The sequence below is a fragment of the Prionailurus bengalensis genome, chromosome D3 (genome assembly GCF_016509475.1).
Source record: "Prionailurus bengalensis isolate Pbe53 chromosome D3, Fcat_Pben_1.1_paternal_pri, whole genome shotgun sequence".
Classification (NCBI taxonomy): Eukaryota; Metazoa; Chordata; class Mammalia; order Carnivora; family Felidae; genus Prionailurus; species Prionailurus bengalensis.
Window position 1 is genome coordinate 53931277 of NC_057356.1, and position 13517 is coordinate 53944793.

General features: G+C 37.7%; 1 protein-coding gene and 1 pseudogene across 3 annotated transcripts in view; one reads left to right on the forward strand and one right to left on the reverse strand.

The window, feature by feature from the left end:
- Positions 1-13517, reverse strand: part of GAREM1 (GRB2 associated regulator of MAPK1 subtype 1) — a 203840-nt gene that overhangs the window by 132900 nt on the left and 57423 nt on the right. The window lies entirely within an intron of this gene.
- Positions 7071-8361, forward strand: LOC122470684 (annotated as a pseudogene).

A 13517-nucleotide genomic window follows, 5' to 3' on the forward strand; every position in this document is an offset into this window, starting at 1 on the left:
ATATAATCTTATATTGCTGATTATCTTTCTTTTTGAACTATGGTTTTATCCTCATTTAGCACGGTCTCTTCTCAGCATGTGAGGAGAATCGTGTCTGTGGTGGCTATTCATGTATTTGTTGACTGATTAATGAGGCCCCATTGAAATAATCTGATTTGTTAATACACGTGTAATGAGAATCAGATTTACTGAACTTGGGATCGTTTTTATCTGTTTGGACATAAACTGCTCCTTATGTTGTAGCTAAATCTATCAACAATGGGTAAATTAATAGGTTTTATGGTATCTGTTACTATTTACTACAAATCTAATTTAGCAGTGGTGCATTGTTTTATTTTACTAATGTTAAAAGAAAAGCTGGTCAAGTGACAACACAGCACTTTACCTCCTCATTGTTAACAAATAGTGTTGTTTAATTTTTTGTGTGTTTATTTTTGAGAGAGATGGAGACAGAGTGCAATTGGGGGAGGGGCAGAGAGAAAGAGGGAGAGAGACAGAATCTGAAGAGGCTCTGGGCTCCGAGATGTCAGCACAGAGTCCAACCTGGGGCTCAAACTCACGGACCGCGAGATCATGACCTGAGCCGAAGTCAGACGCTTAACCGACTGAGCCACCCAGGCGTGCCCCGTACAGTGTTGTTTAATTTTAATTATGTGTTTACTTGATCTTATAATCCTTTTCATGTAGACAGGAACCCTACTGAGTCAGTCATACACTCAAACCACTGCATTTCTCTTGCAACTTAAACTCTTTTTTTAAAGTTTTATTGAAAAATAATTGACACACATCACTATGTAAGTTTAAAGTGTACAGACTGATGTCTGATGTACATAAATTGTGAAATGACCATTAACATCCATCATCTCATGTAGATACAATAAAAAGAAAAAACATTTCTTCCTGTGTTAACAACTTCCCTGTTGTTAATGACATCCCTAGCACTGATTTTTCTTATAACTGGAAGTGTGTACCTTCTGACCACCTTCCTCCAATTCCCCCTCCCCATTCCATTAAAAAACAAAAAATACCTTCAACAGCAGGGGCTGAGTACCAGCCAGGTTTCCTCTTCTTCTGACTCCTCCTGTAGTTAAGGGGTGCCATGTCCCTGTGTGAGCAGAAATGACATTTTCCACTTTCTGTCCCTACCCGTGAAAAATGCCTACAAACCATCCTCTATGCTCTTTTCTCAGGCAAGGGCTGACTATTGATTACAAGGAAGACCTCGGAGCGAGCTGAAGATAGCAGAGCTGCCGGCAGTATGGGCTCCTGAATCGACACACAGTGGAGCCAACCACCTGCCCGTGCCCTCACCGCACCCTGAGCCGGGATGTGGGAAATAAACTTCGACTGGGACGTCGTGGCAGTGATGTGTTGTAGTTCTCCTTTTTCGTTTCAGTGGTTAGACTACGTTAACTAAAACATCTACATGCATGACCTTCGACACCAGCAAAGACTCCCGATTATAGTGATCACAAAGGTTTTGTTACAGAGGCTATTCCTTCTAAGTCCTCTTCAGAAATACAAACTTGAATTTGCCAAGGTGGCTTGGACGTAGACTAAAAATTCCTTTCCTCATTCTTTTAGTTACATCTTATCCCATAAGCTGAGGGATATAATTTAATGCTGCTTACTTAGCATCCTCAAACACTGTCAGTATGTAAAAGTCTTAGGTGTTTTTTCCAAACAAGCAATATTTACTGTGAGAAGAGAACATGGCACTATGATAATGTTTCTTTGTCCCAGGGGCACCTGGGTGGCTCAGTCGGTTAAGCGTTCCGACTTCAGCTCAGGTCATGATCTCACGGTTCATGAGTTCGAGCCCCACGTCGGGCTCTGTGCTGACAGCTCAGAGCCTGGAGCCTGCTTCGGATTCTGTGACTCCCTCTCTCTGCGCCTCCCTTGCTCACACTCTGTCTCTCTCTCTCTCTCGAAAATAAACATTAAAAAAAAATTAAAAAAATAATTCTTTGTCCCAAAGAACTACAATCCAAATGATATGACATGGTAAGTAAAAAAAGAATATGGGGGGTGGGGGTGGGGAGGTAAAGGAGGAAGAAGAGATGATGTCATAGCAAATTGCTCTAAGACAGTTAAAGAACAATCATGAAAGCATGAAATTAAAATGTTGTCTGCAATGAAAAAGCAGTAAGGTGTTCCAAAGAGAAAGTAATAGAAGGGAAGGAAAATCCTAAAAGAATTAACTAATTAGTAACTAATCAAGAGACAGAAAATATAAAGGGGTCAGGGAGGGTGTGGTTATTTTATGTGCTTTATTACTAAAGCACAGGTAATAATTTTGAAATCTGTGGAAAAGAAAGCTCTAGGAAGAAAAGAAACTGTTTTTAGCCTAATGGCTGAAGTATTTATAAGAAAGAGAAGGACAGCACAGGAAGGATCAGGCATAGGTATTAATCAAATACAGGTATCTGAAGTCACTTGATAAGAGCTTCTCAAAACTCATAGAAAAGAGTAAACAAAAATAAAGCTGGCACAGACACCAAGAACACAAAGGACAATGGGTGTCGTACCCCTGGGCAGGCACAATGAATAATTTTAGCCACCTGTAACCGTCCCCTACTCCAAATACTGAACAACAGAACGATCCTCCGATGACGGGCACACACCTGCATCTCCACATTCATCCGCTTCAACAGGACAGTCCTTTTCTAGGCGATGGCATCTTATGACCGCTAAGATGCATCTTGTGGAACAGAGAAAAGCCTTGTGGATGGATGTGGGGTGGGAACAGTAGACAACAGCATTACTTGAGCTTAGCTGCTGTCCAGTTCTAAACACTTCTCAATTGAGAGCATGTCTGCTTCTCTAGTCCTGCCTCTGTGTGTCAGGGGAGGAACCTGCAGCCCTGAGGAAGACATTGGCTCTGACCCTGGGCCACACAGCCCTTGTAATCTTCTGGGGACCTGTAAAAACTCTAGTGGCCGGGAGGGGAAGGGCAACACATCGACCACTGAAACCAGAATCTCTCAGTGAAGTCCAGAGACCTGCATGTCCTGAAATTCCCTTGGGTATCCTATTTATTGTGCAGCCCAGGTTCAGAGCACAACCAAGGCAGTTAAGTGCACAGGCCCTGGGGAGACATCACCCACCGGGGACTCCTTTCTTGCACCTATTGTGAGAAGGGGGCAAGATAAAACTTATCAGGTGCTACAAAGCATTAGCCACATAGTAAGCTCTCCAAAAGTGTGATTACTATTATTATCCTCAGATACCTAACGTTACAGGATTTTCTCTGGCTATGACACTTGCATAGCATGTATTGTCTGCTTTTTTATATAGTTTTTTTGCATTTTGCAGTAATTAAAAAGTAGCCTGTGTTATTTAGCATTTTATGGATATACATTGTATTTCTCCAATTAGACTGTGACATTTTTGGGTAGCAAGGACTTTTCTTGTTTTCTTACCAGCCCAGGGTCATACACCCAGCTGGTATCAGTAAAAGCATCACTGATGATTATTTGACATGGTCATTTAACTATTAAGTTCCCACAAATTGACACATTGAGCTATCAGATGAAATTAAAGGTATTTTCCTCTTTGTCTTCATTTCACCATAAAGAATTAAGGGAAATTCTATTTTCTCAGACTTCATTTTGTATTTAAGCTTTTTTAAAAAACCAGGTTATTATTGGGGCGCCTGGGTGGCTCTGTCGATTGAGCATCTGACTTCGGCTCTGGTTCAAATCCCATGTCGGGCTCTGCGCTTGACAGCTCAGAGTCTGGAGCCTGCTTCGGATTCTGTGTCTCCCTCTCTCTCTGTCCCTCCCCTGCTTGCGTGCTATCTTTCTCTCAAAAATAAGTAAACATTAAAAATTTTTTTTAAAAACCCAGGTTATTATTTCAGGCTACTAGGAAGCTTTTCATCAAGAATGTTGACTTAATGAGAAGAACTTGTAGCAGTTTTTCTGTCACGATTCAACTCTAATTAGAAAGTGGCAGAAATTACTAGATATCCACCAATATTTCACTCACTCCTTGTCCTTGGTAATAATCCCCTTATATTAGCTGGGCACATGGCTGCCCAGAATACAGAATAATGTTCCCACCTGCATAGCAAGTAGGTATAACACTGTTAACTAAGTAATAGTCAATAGGATATAGTGGAAATGTGCAACTTCCAAGATGTATTTTTTAAAAATAGCTTTCATATACCAGAAAATTCACTAACTAAAATTTATAATTCAATGGCTTCAGTATATTCACAGAGTTGTGCGAACACTACAATCTAATTATAGACTATGTCTATCACCCCAAAAGAAACCTCATATCCATTACGTCATTTCCTACTCCCCCAGCCCAGCCTGAGGCAACCACTAATCTATTCTTTGTCTATAAATTTACCCATTCTGGACATTTCATATAAATGGAATTATAAAACGTGACCTTTTGTGCCCAGCTTCTTAGCATAATGTTTCCAAGGTACATCTATGTTGTAGCATATATCAGCACTTCATTCCTTTTTGGCCAAATAGTATTTGATTGTATGGATGTATCATGTTTTATTTATCCGCTCATCAGATGATGGACATTTGGACAGTTTACAGTTTTGGTAGTTAGAGCATGCTGCTGATATGGGCATGGGTGTACAAGTTTTTGTGTGGACGTGTTTTCATTTCTCTTGGAAATATACCTAGTGGTAGAACTGCTAGGTCACGTGGTAACTCTATATTTAACTTTTTTGAGAACTCCCAGACTGTTTTCCAAATTGGCTGCACCATTTTACATTCTCGCCAGCAAAGAATGAGGGTTCCAATCTCTCCACATACTCTCCCACACTTAATGGTATTACCCATCTTTTTATTATAGCCATCTTAGTGGTTGTGACGTATGTCTCACTGTCCTTTTGATTTGTGTTTACCAAATGATGAGCGATGCTGAGCCTCTTTTCACGTGCTTATTGGCCACTCCTCTATCTTTTTTGGAAAAAATGTTTATTCAAATCCTTTGCCCAAGTTTAAATTTGTTTTTATCTTTACTGTTGAATTCTTAATAGTTTTCTGTATAATTTGCCTACAAGTTCCTTATCAGATACATGATTTGCCAACATTTTCTCTCATTACAGGGACTGTCCTTTCACTTTCTTGCTAGTGTCCTTTGGACCACAACATTAAAAAATTTTTGAAGTCTTTTTTTTTTTTTTTTTTTTTTTTTTTTGGTCATTTGTGTTTTTGGTGTCTGATGTGAAAAAGTGTTGCCTTAACCTAAGGTCATGAAGATTTATGCTTACATTTTATGGGCTTTAGTTCTTACATATTTACGCTTGTGACCCATTTTGAGTTAATTTTTGTGCATGTTGTGAGTAGGCATCCATCTTCATTCCTTCGAATATGGATACCCGGTTGTCTGAGCACCAATTGAAAACTTTCTTCATTGAACTGTCTTGTCTCCTTGTCGAAAAATCAATTGACCGTAAGTGTAAGGGTTTATTTCTAAATGTAAGGGTTTATTTCATCTTAAATGTAAGGGTATTTCTATCCTCATGCCAGTACCAGAATGTCTTAATTACTGTAGCTTTGTAATAAGTTTTAAAATTGGGAATGTGAGTCTTCCAACTTTGTTCTTCAAGACTGTTGTGGCTTTTCTGGGTCCTTTGTATTTCCATATGAACTTTATGGATCAGCCTGTCAAATTTTTGGCCCTAAAAAACCACGCTGGGATATTTTGATAGTAACTGTGTTCAACCTATCAATTTGGGGAGGATTATCATCTTAACAATATTAACTCTTTTGATCCATGAACATGGAATGTCTTTGCATTTATTTAGATCTTTATTTCAATGAGGTTTTGTAGTTTTCAGTGTGCAAGGCATGCATTTCTTTTGTTAAATTTATTCCTAAGTATTTCATTCTTTTCGATGGTATTACAAATAGAACTTTTTAAATTTCATTTTTGGAGTATTCATTGCTAGTGTCAAGAAGCACAATTAATTTCTGTATATTAATCCTTTATAACCTGAAATCTTACTGAACTTGTTCATTAGTTCTAATAGCTTTTGTTTGTTTATTTATTTATTGTAGATTCCTTAGGGTTGCACAATTAATTTCTGTATATTAATCCTTTATAACCTGAAATCTTACTGAACTTGTTCATTAGTTCTAATAGCTTTTGTTTGTTTATTTATTTATTGTAGATTCCTTAGGGTTTTCTCTATACAAGTTCATGTCATCTGCAAAGAAAGTTTACTTCTTCCTTTCCAATCTGGATGCTATGTTTTTTTCTTTTGCTTATGTAATGACTTTGGCTAGAATCTCCAGCACAACGCTGAAGTGGCAACCATGATGTATGTTTGGAGAGGATGTGCCCTTCTCTTCCCTTTATTCTTCCTGATAGATGGACTGTGGATGTGATTACTGGAGCTGGAATGGTACGACCATGTGGGACTTTGAAGGGAACTTAGGACCAGAACTGAATCCATGACATAGCAACAATTGAAAAGAAACCTGGGTCCCTGCCACCCTGGGCAACATGCCAACCTATGGTTTTTGTTTTTGGGTCTCTGTGATTTACAGCCAAACCCAAGCCCAAATTGATACAGGGGTATTAGAATAAAGTAAGAATTGTGGTGCCTGCATTATTCAATCAAAATATATGGACTAGTTTCAAAAAAGAAAAGAATTTTTGATTTTTTAGAAAAAACCAATAGTATTAAAGGTGGCTATATAAGGAAGTACTGTCTAAGCCTGGCTCCTGGTTGTAAAATCTGAACAATGTCTGGTATCTTTTCTTGTTGTTGTTTTAACTTCAAAATAATGCCACAGAGTTTAGAGGAATAGCATTCCTCAATATTATGCTTCTGACAATTTCTTTCAAGCTTCCTAACTCTGTGATTGTAGGGGCTATATTACCAACCACTCAAGTTTACTTCATAATTATTACTCAAAAATCACTAAAAAGGGGCACCTGGGTGGCTCAGTTGGTTAGGCAACTGACTTCGGCTCAGGTCATGATCTCACAGTTCGTGAGTTCAAGCCCCGCATCGGGCTTTGTGCTGACGGCTCAGAGCCTGCAGCCTACTTCAGATTCTGTGTCTTCCCCTCTCTCTACCCCTCCCCTGCTCATGCTCTGTGTCTCTCTGTCTCTCAATAATAAATAAATGTTAAAAAAAATTTTAAAAAAACACTAAAAACATTATCACCCATTTAATAGACCTCTTTATTTGTATCTAATTACAGATAGGAATGATATATTAACTCACATTTGGATGGTTACATTAACATAGATTATGAGCTTTGGCTTTAAATTATTTATGAAACCAAATCAGGGACATGGCTCTAAGGTGAGCATCCCAATGCAGAGAGAAAAATAATGTGTTTTTAGATTAATGGCAAAAAAAAAAAAAAGGTTATGAGGAATACAGATGAAACAACTTCCCTGGAATTTACCATCAATAGGAGAATTAGTATCAGCATTAAGTACTTCAGTGATATCACAAGGAGAGTACCACAGAAAGGAAATCACTCCACAGCCTGCCAGTTTTGTATCCAGTTGACCATTACTACGAATAAAGATCCAGTAACTACCTCTCAACTCCTCCCCTTGCATCTCACTTTGGCTATGAACCTGCAGCACAGAAACTCTAGTTATTTCTGCTAAGTAGCTGCTTGTCTTCTGAAAATGTGTACGAATGTAAAAGAAAGCAACTTAATTCTTTGAATCATAATCTACAATAATATGCCAACTCAATCAGAGAGGTTTTCTTTCCTTTGAAGCCTCCAGGATATTTTTATTTTGGGAAAATATTCTGATTAAGTTAAAACAAATATGTGCTGTCATACCATGTTGACTAGTGCAAAAGTGGTTTCCAGTTCCTTTACTGACTAAAAGTATCAAAAGTTCAGAAAGATAAAACAAATGCTAAGTATTTAAATCCCCTTAGCAACTCTTTCCTTTCTCGCTCTCAGCCATTCTGGCAGCTGCTTTTGGTTGACGCTGTTTGGAACCTAAGGCAGGAAGGAACATGGTATGGTGACCACAAAGAAGGCGAAAAAGTTTCTAGAGTCGATCAACTCTATCCTCCAACTCATTATGAAAAGTGGATAGCACAGACTTTGAAAATGAGCAAACACGGCAAAGCAAACCTGGTGTCCTCACCAACAACCATCCAGCCTTGAGGAAATCTTAAATAGAATACTACACCATGTCGGCCAAAACTGGTGTCGATTACTACAGTGTAACACTGAACAGGGCACAGCATGTGGGAAATACTGAAGAGTATGCACACATATAGAGTATGCTATCATTGATCCAGGTGATTCAGATATCATTAGAAGCATGCCAACACAGACTGGTGAAAAGTGAATCATGCAAAAGTTTTCTTTAATAAAACTGGCCAGAGCTGATTTTTTAAAAAATAAATAAATCCCCATAACACCTGTCTTCACCTGAGTGCTATGCATGGAACAACTAGGTCACCTTCTCGTCTCCCCAACTAGATCATGTTTACATTCCAAAGGACTGATGGGCATAGACCAGGTCTATAAAAAGTGCTTTATGAATGAACAGTCTTGGGTAGAAAACGGTGAGCATTCACATCAAATACGTGTAAGTATAAATTAAGCACTCAGATTTTATTTAACATTTAAACACTTTGAGGAAAGCAGAGTATTTAGAAAAGACTATTTTTTTTAGTATCTCCTATTGATCTCTTCCTACCCTACACAAACATCCAGAAATCTACATTGCCTAAGATCCCATCTTTAGATGAATATTCTATTCGAAGGCCCAAAGACTGTAGTCTTGGGTCTAAGCAAGTGAAGGAGTTGTTGTATTTTATGCTTTATGGTTTACTATGAAATCCCAACAAGAAGAAAAGGAACTAGAGATTAATTTAGACAAAGTACTAAGTGCTAATGATGTCAAAGAACTTCATGAGGAAATCTAAGCAAAAAGGAATGCATGAAACAAAAGAGAAAGATGTTTAAAACGAGAAAGAGAGATTAGGGATATATTATTACCTTTTTTTCCAGTGAACCCTTGGACAAAGGATTCCTTTTTCAACAGATTGACCAGGAATAATAGACCCCTGCTGTATGAAACAGAAGTATGCCTACTTAGGTCAAATCTGAAATGTTATGCTCTGAAATGGCGAAACGAACCTAACATTTGAAAGATAAGAATTCTATGCCAAGTGATTTTTGGAAAAACAGGTGAGCAATTGTAGTATTTCCTCAAACGTTTAAAATACATGAAATCTAGCATGGTGCCTGGGCACATACCATGGAATCACATTTCTGGCAGGCAAGGAAGGGGACTCAGATTTACATCAGAAAGCCGACACGGGAGAACTACTGTTGGGCAATCCATAAAAGACGATAACTGACATTCCTCTCTCAATAAGTCTCACACATCCAGTGTGTCCTCCAGTGTTGGACAGTGAATGTAGGATGATGCATTTGGTTGGTGTGATGTATGTACTTATCTCGCTGTGTGTGTGAGGAGATGTTCACACCAAAAAAAGGCACTGAGAGAACCAGACAAGCAAGGCAAGCATTGTTTCAGGATCTCCCCAGACATCAAGCTACCTGAGAGGGCAAAGGCCAAATCACCAGGCACGTTTCTCCCATTCATTGTCCCCAGCCTTCTGCTTCCACTTATTTAAATGAATTTATAATATGTTAAGTGGGAGGCAGTGTGAAATCTCAAAGATAGCCTCAAGTTTGGAACCAGATTTAGGTAATTGTGGTTCTAATACTCACGAACCGTATGACCATGAACAAATTACCTAATTTCTTTGAGCAACGGTGTTCTCACATTTACGATGATAGCAATAATACTAAGTAAGTTGAAATGACTGAAGGGGAATAAATATAAAGAACTCGGGATAGTACCCTGTAGATAAAAGGCTCAGGAAAAATATGACTTTGGTTTTATTTTCTTCTTCAGTAAGTGTCCTTTCCCTTATTAGCCTCACTCAGGTACACAATACAGTTTCTTTGTCCAATGAGAAAATACTCCATGATGTACAATCATTTGTACTTTATGCTTCACTTCTACTTCAACAAAATAAAGGGATGGTATTCACCATGTAAATATAATGTTAAAGCTAACAATTTTATTTCAGAGGATAAACTGAGCCATGGGTCAACTTAATGGGATTTTCATTGTCATTTTTTAGTTTCAAATTTGATTTAGATCCCCTTGAATTTTATTATGTAACAAATAAAACATACAATATTAAAGAATCAAATTTAAAAATGATTCACTGCCATAGAAATTACACCAGAAGATATATTCTTTTTTTAAAAGTTTATTTTGAGAGAGAGAGAAACCTTGTGCACAGCATGGAACCTGACGCGGGGCTCAAACCCATGAACCATGAGATCATGACCTGAGCAGAAACCATAGTCAGACTTCCTAACTGACTGAGTCACTCAGGCACTACAGAAGATATATTCTTAAGAAAAAAATCTGAATGACGTATTTGGCAATTTTTAGAACTTTCTCATATTAAGGGATTTCCAAAAATCCCGCACAGCCTTAAAACAAAAAACCAAACAGGATTTTGGAAAAAGAGAAACAAAGATTTACACATATGCCACTGCTGATATTCTCATCATGTTTCTAGTATCAGTACACAAAAACAGTGAATTTTAATATTCTCTGTACAAATCAAAGAGAGTTAATAAGAAAAATACAGATAACACCGGAGGTTTTAGTTTTTCCAGGTAAGTTGCCCTGAAGGCAAGAGCCACACCATACTTTGCCTCTATCACTTCAATATACAAACAGAAAAAACTTCAATATGAAAGAACACTCCCATTAAAATACTAGACGTAAACAAAGACTTAAGAAAAATCAGATCACCAAATTTTATAGACAGGTCTATAAAGATATAGTAGGCTTAAAACAAATGCAAAGCATGTCTGATAAGCAAGGTGCAACTTCTCAAAATAGAACTGGAAAACAAAATTTTAAAAATCTGTTCTTTCAAAAAATGTCAAGAAAACCTCAAAACCCCAAACACCAGTCGTTTAGACACTGACCTGAAGACGTCATCAATTAAATTGGTACTGTGGTTACCTACATCCCCTAACCAACTATATTGCTTACAGATAAATTATTAATATAATTTTCCATGGGAAAATGTAACAAAGAAAACTACCTTGACATCGAATCCTCTGTATACAGGGCCATCTAAATACATAATGTGAGACATGGAATATTTAGCTGACTTGAACAGAGGCAAGATACAGTTCCAAGAGTTCAAGTGTATCACCTATACTTTTTAAAAATAAAAAATTTTAGTGGACCAGAATTATGTTGGCAGTTATAGATAAAAAAAAGTCTGTTTGCAAAGTTTAAATTATGCAAATTTAATAACATCTTAAAAAGGTTTTCCCAGACATTGACAAGGGACAGAACAGCCTCAACACATGGGCAGGGGGCAGGGACAGGGTGTCCCTGACCAAGGTCTGATAGCGAGCCACTATGTGAAAGTGACCAAAATGAGTCAAAGTGTTATAAGCTTGCCCAGATAGACAGATAATTGGAATCCATTGCAGCGTATGTAAATATATTAGATTTTTCTCAGATAAGGGCAAACCTAATTAAAGAAATTTACCTCAATAATGTGGATACATTAAAAATGAATAAAAAAAGCCTGCTACTCCATCCCCTTCTCCCTTCAGGTCTAAGAAATTAAAAAAAACAAAACAAAACTTTTTTTGTTTTTGTTTTTGTTGTTGTTTTTTTACAAATTATCCAGTAGACCAGCATCCAGAATGTTATTTCATGACTTATTAAAACAAGAGACTATTTCCTTCCATTTCAATGTTTTTTTCTGGATGCAAGAGAAATACTAGGTAGAGGATCCAAATGTAACCAAAGAGACTAAAATAGAACTATCACACACATATAATCTGTTCTTTTCCCCAATGTGAGACTGTCACATTGAGATGCTTTCTTCTTGGCATGCTTACAGACTTCACTGGTGAGATTCCAATATCCATGACCAGTCAACTGTCCCTTGTTGCTGTGTACTACAAACACCCACCGGCACATTCCACACATCTCCTTCTATTCTAGGTCCCAATTCCACCTCTGCTATGGCAGAGCCACAAACAGCTCTTTTGCTTACTTTCTATATGTGAAATGGGAACAGACCCAGTCCAATGGATAACACGAGAAACATCTACGGTATAACATCACCAAGAATTACGTCACTAAAATGAAAAGGAGCAGAAACTTTAAGCATGATATACTTGAACAGTATAAACATGGAGAGATTAAAGCCTTCCCTACTTCCTTCCGAGAGGATGAAATCTATACCAAGAATCCCAGTAAGACAGAACCAGTAAGACTGGGCTCAGGTTTTAAAAGAGAAAAGGAGAAAAGAAATTGGAGTCTCATTAATTCAATGCAATATTGGCTATTAGGAGAACAAATGGAAAACATACCAATGCAAGCTTGAGAGATGGTAACGCTGCAACTCTGAAGACTAATAATTAGCATCAGTAGAGAGAAATGGAGCAAGGGAGAAGTATTAGTTTTCTATTGCTACATAACAAATTACCACAAATTTAACAGCTTAAAAATTGCACAGAAATCTTGCATTGCATGGCTGGGTTCTCTGCTTAAGCTGAAATCAACTGTTGGCTGTCCAGGTTCTCATCTGGAGCCCAGGTCCTCATCTGAGCTCATTCATGTTGTTGGCAGAATTCAGTTGCAGTTGTAAAACTGAAGTTGTGTTCTTGCTGGTTTTTGACTGGAGACTGACCTCAATTTCTAAGGGCGCTCACAGGTCCTTGCCTGTGGTCCCCTCCTTTTCTGAGCAATGGAGAACCTGTCTCACATTTGAATCCCTTTCATGCTTTGAATTATCTCTGACCTCACTTCTGTAACCAGCCAGAAAAAAACTCTCAGTTTTCAAGGGCTTGTCTGATTAGTTTGGGTTCACCAGGGATAATCAAGTCAACTGATTAGGGACCTTAATTACATCTGCAAATGTCCTTTGCCACATAACATGACATAAACTAGTATAACACCAGGGGGTGGCAATCGAGGGGCCATCTTAGAATCGTGTCTACCACAGAAGGGAATATAGAAAGGAAGCCAGTTATTCCAGGAGAGAACAGATACAGAATTTAAGTTGAGTGTTATGGGCAGACTTTGTGTTTAAACATTAAATTCCAAACAGATTTTATAGCTAAAAGCAATCAAAACTTACACTTTGAGATAACAGGTATGAAAACAGTTGTTACCTTGCCCCAAGTGAGTGGAAGAGCCAAATAAGAGTGCAATTCAGCTTTATTTTTAACATCTCAAGTAGGCCACAAGCACACAGTTCACTTAGACTTGAGATAAACAGAATCTTACAATCAGATAAGTTTCATTGAAAAAAAGAATATAGCAAAAACTTATCAGTCTATACGTAAGAACAGAGTTTTAAGTAATTTCCAACAATTTTACTTGGCTTTTAATCTTTTTAAATTTATTTTATTATTGTTTTTTATGTTTTATTTTTTTATTTTTTTATTTTGAGAGAGAGACAGAGTGTGAGT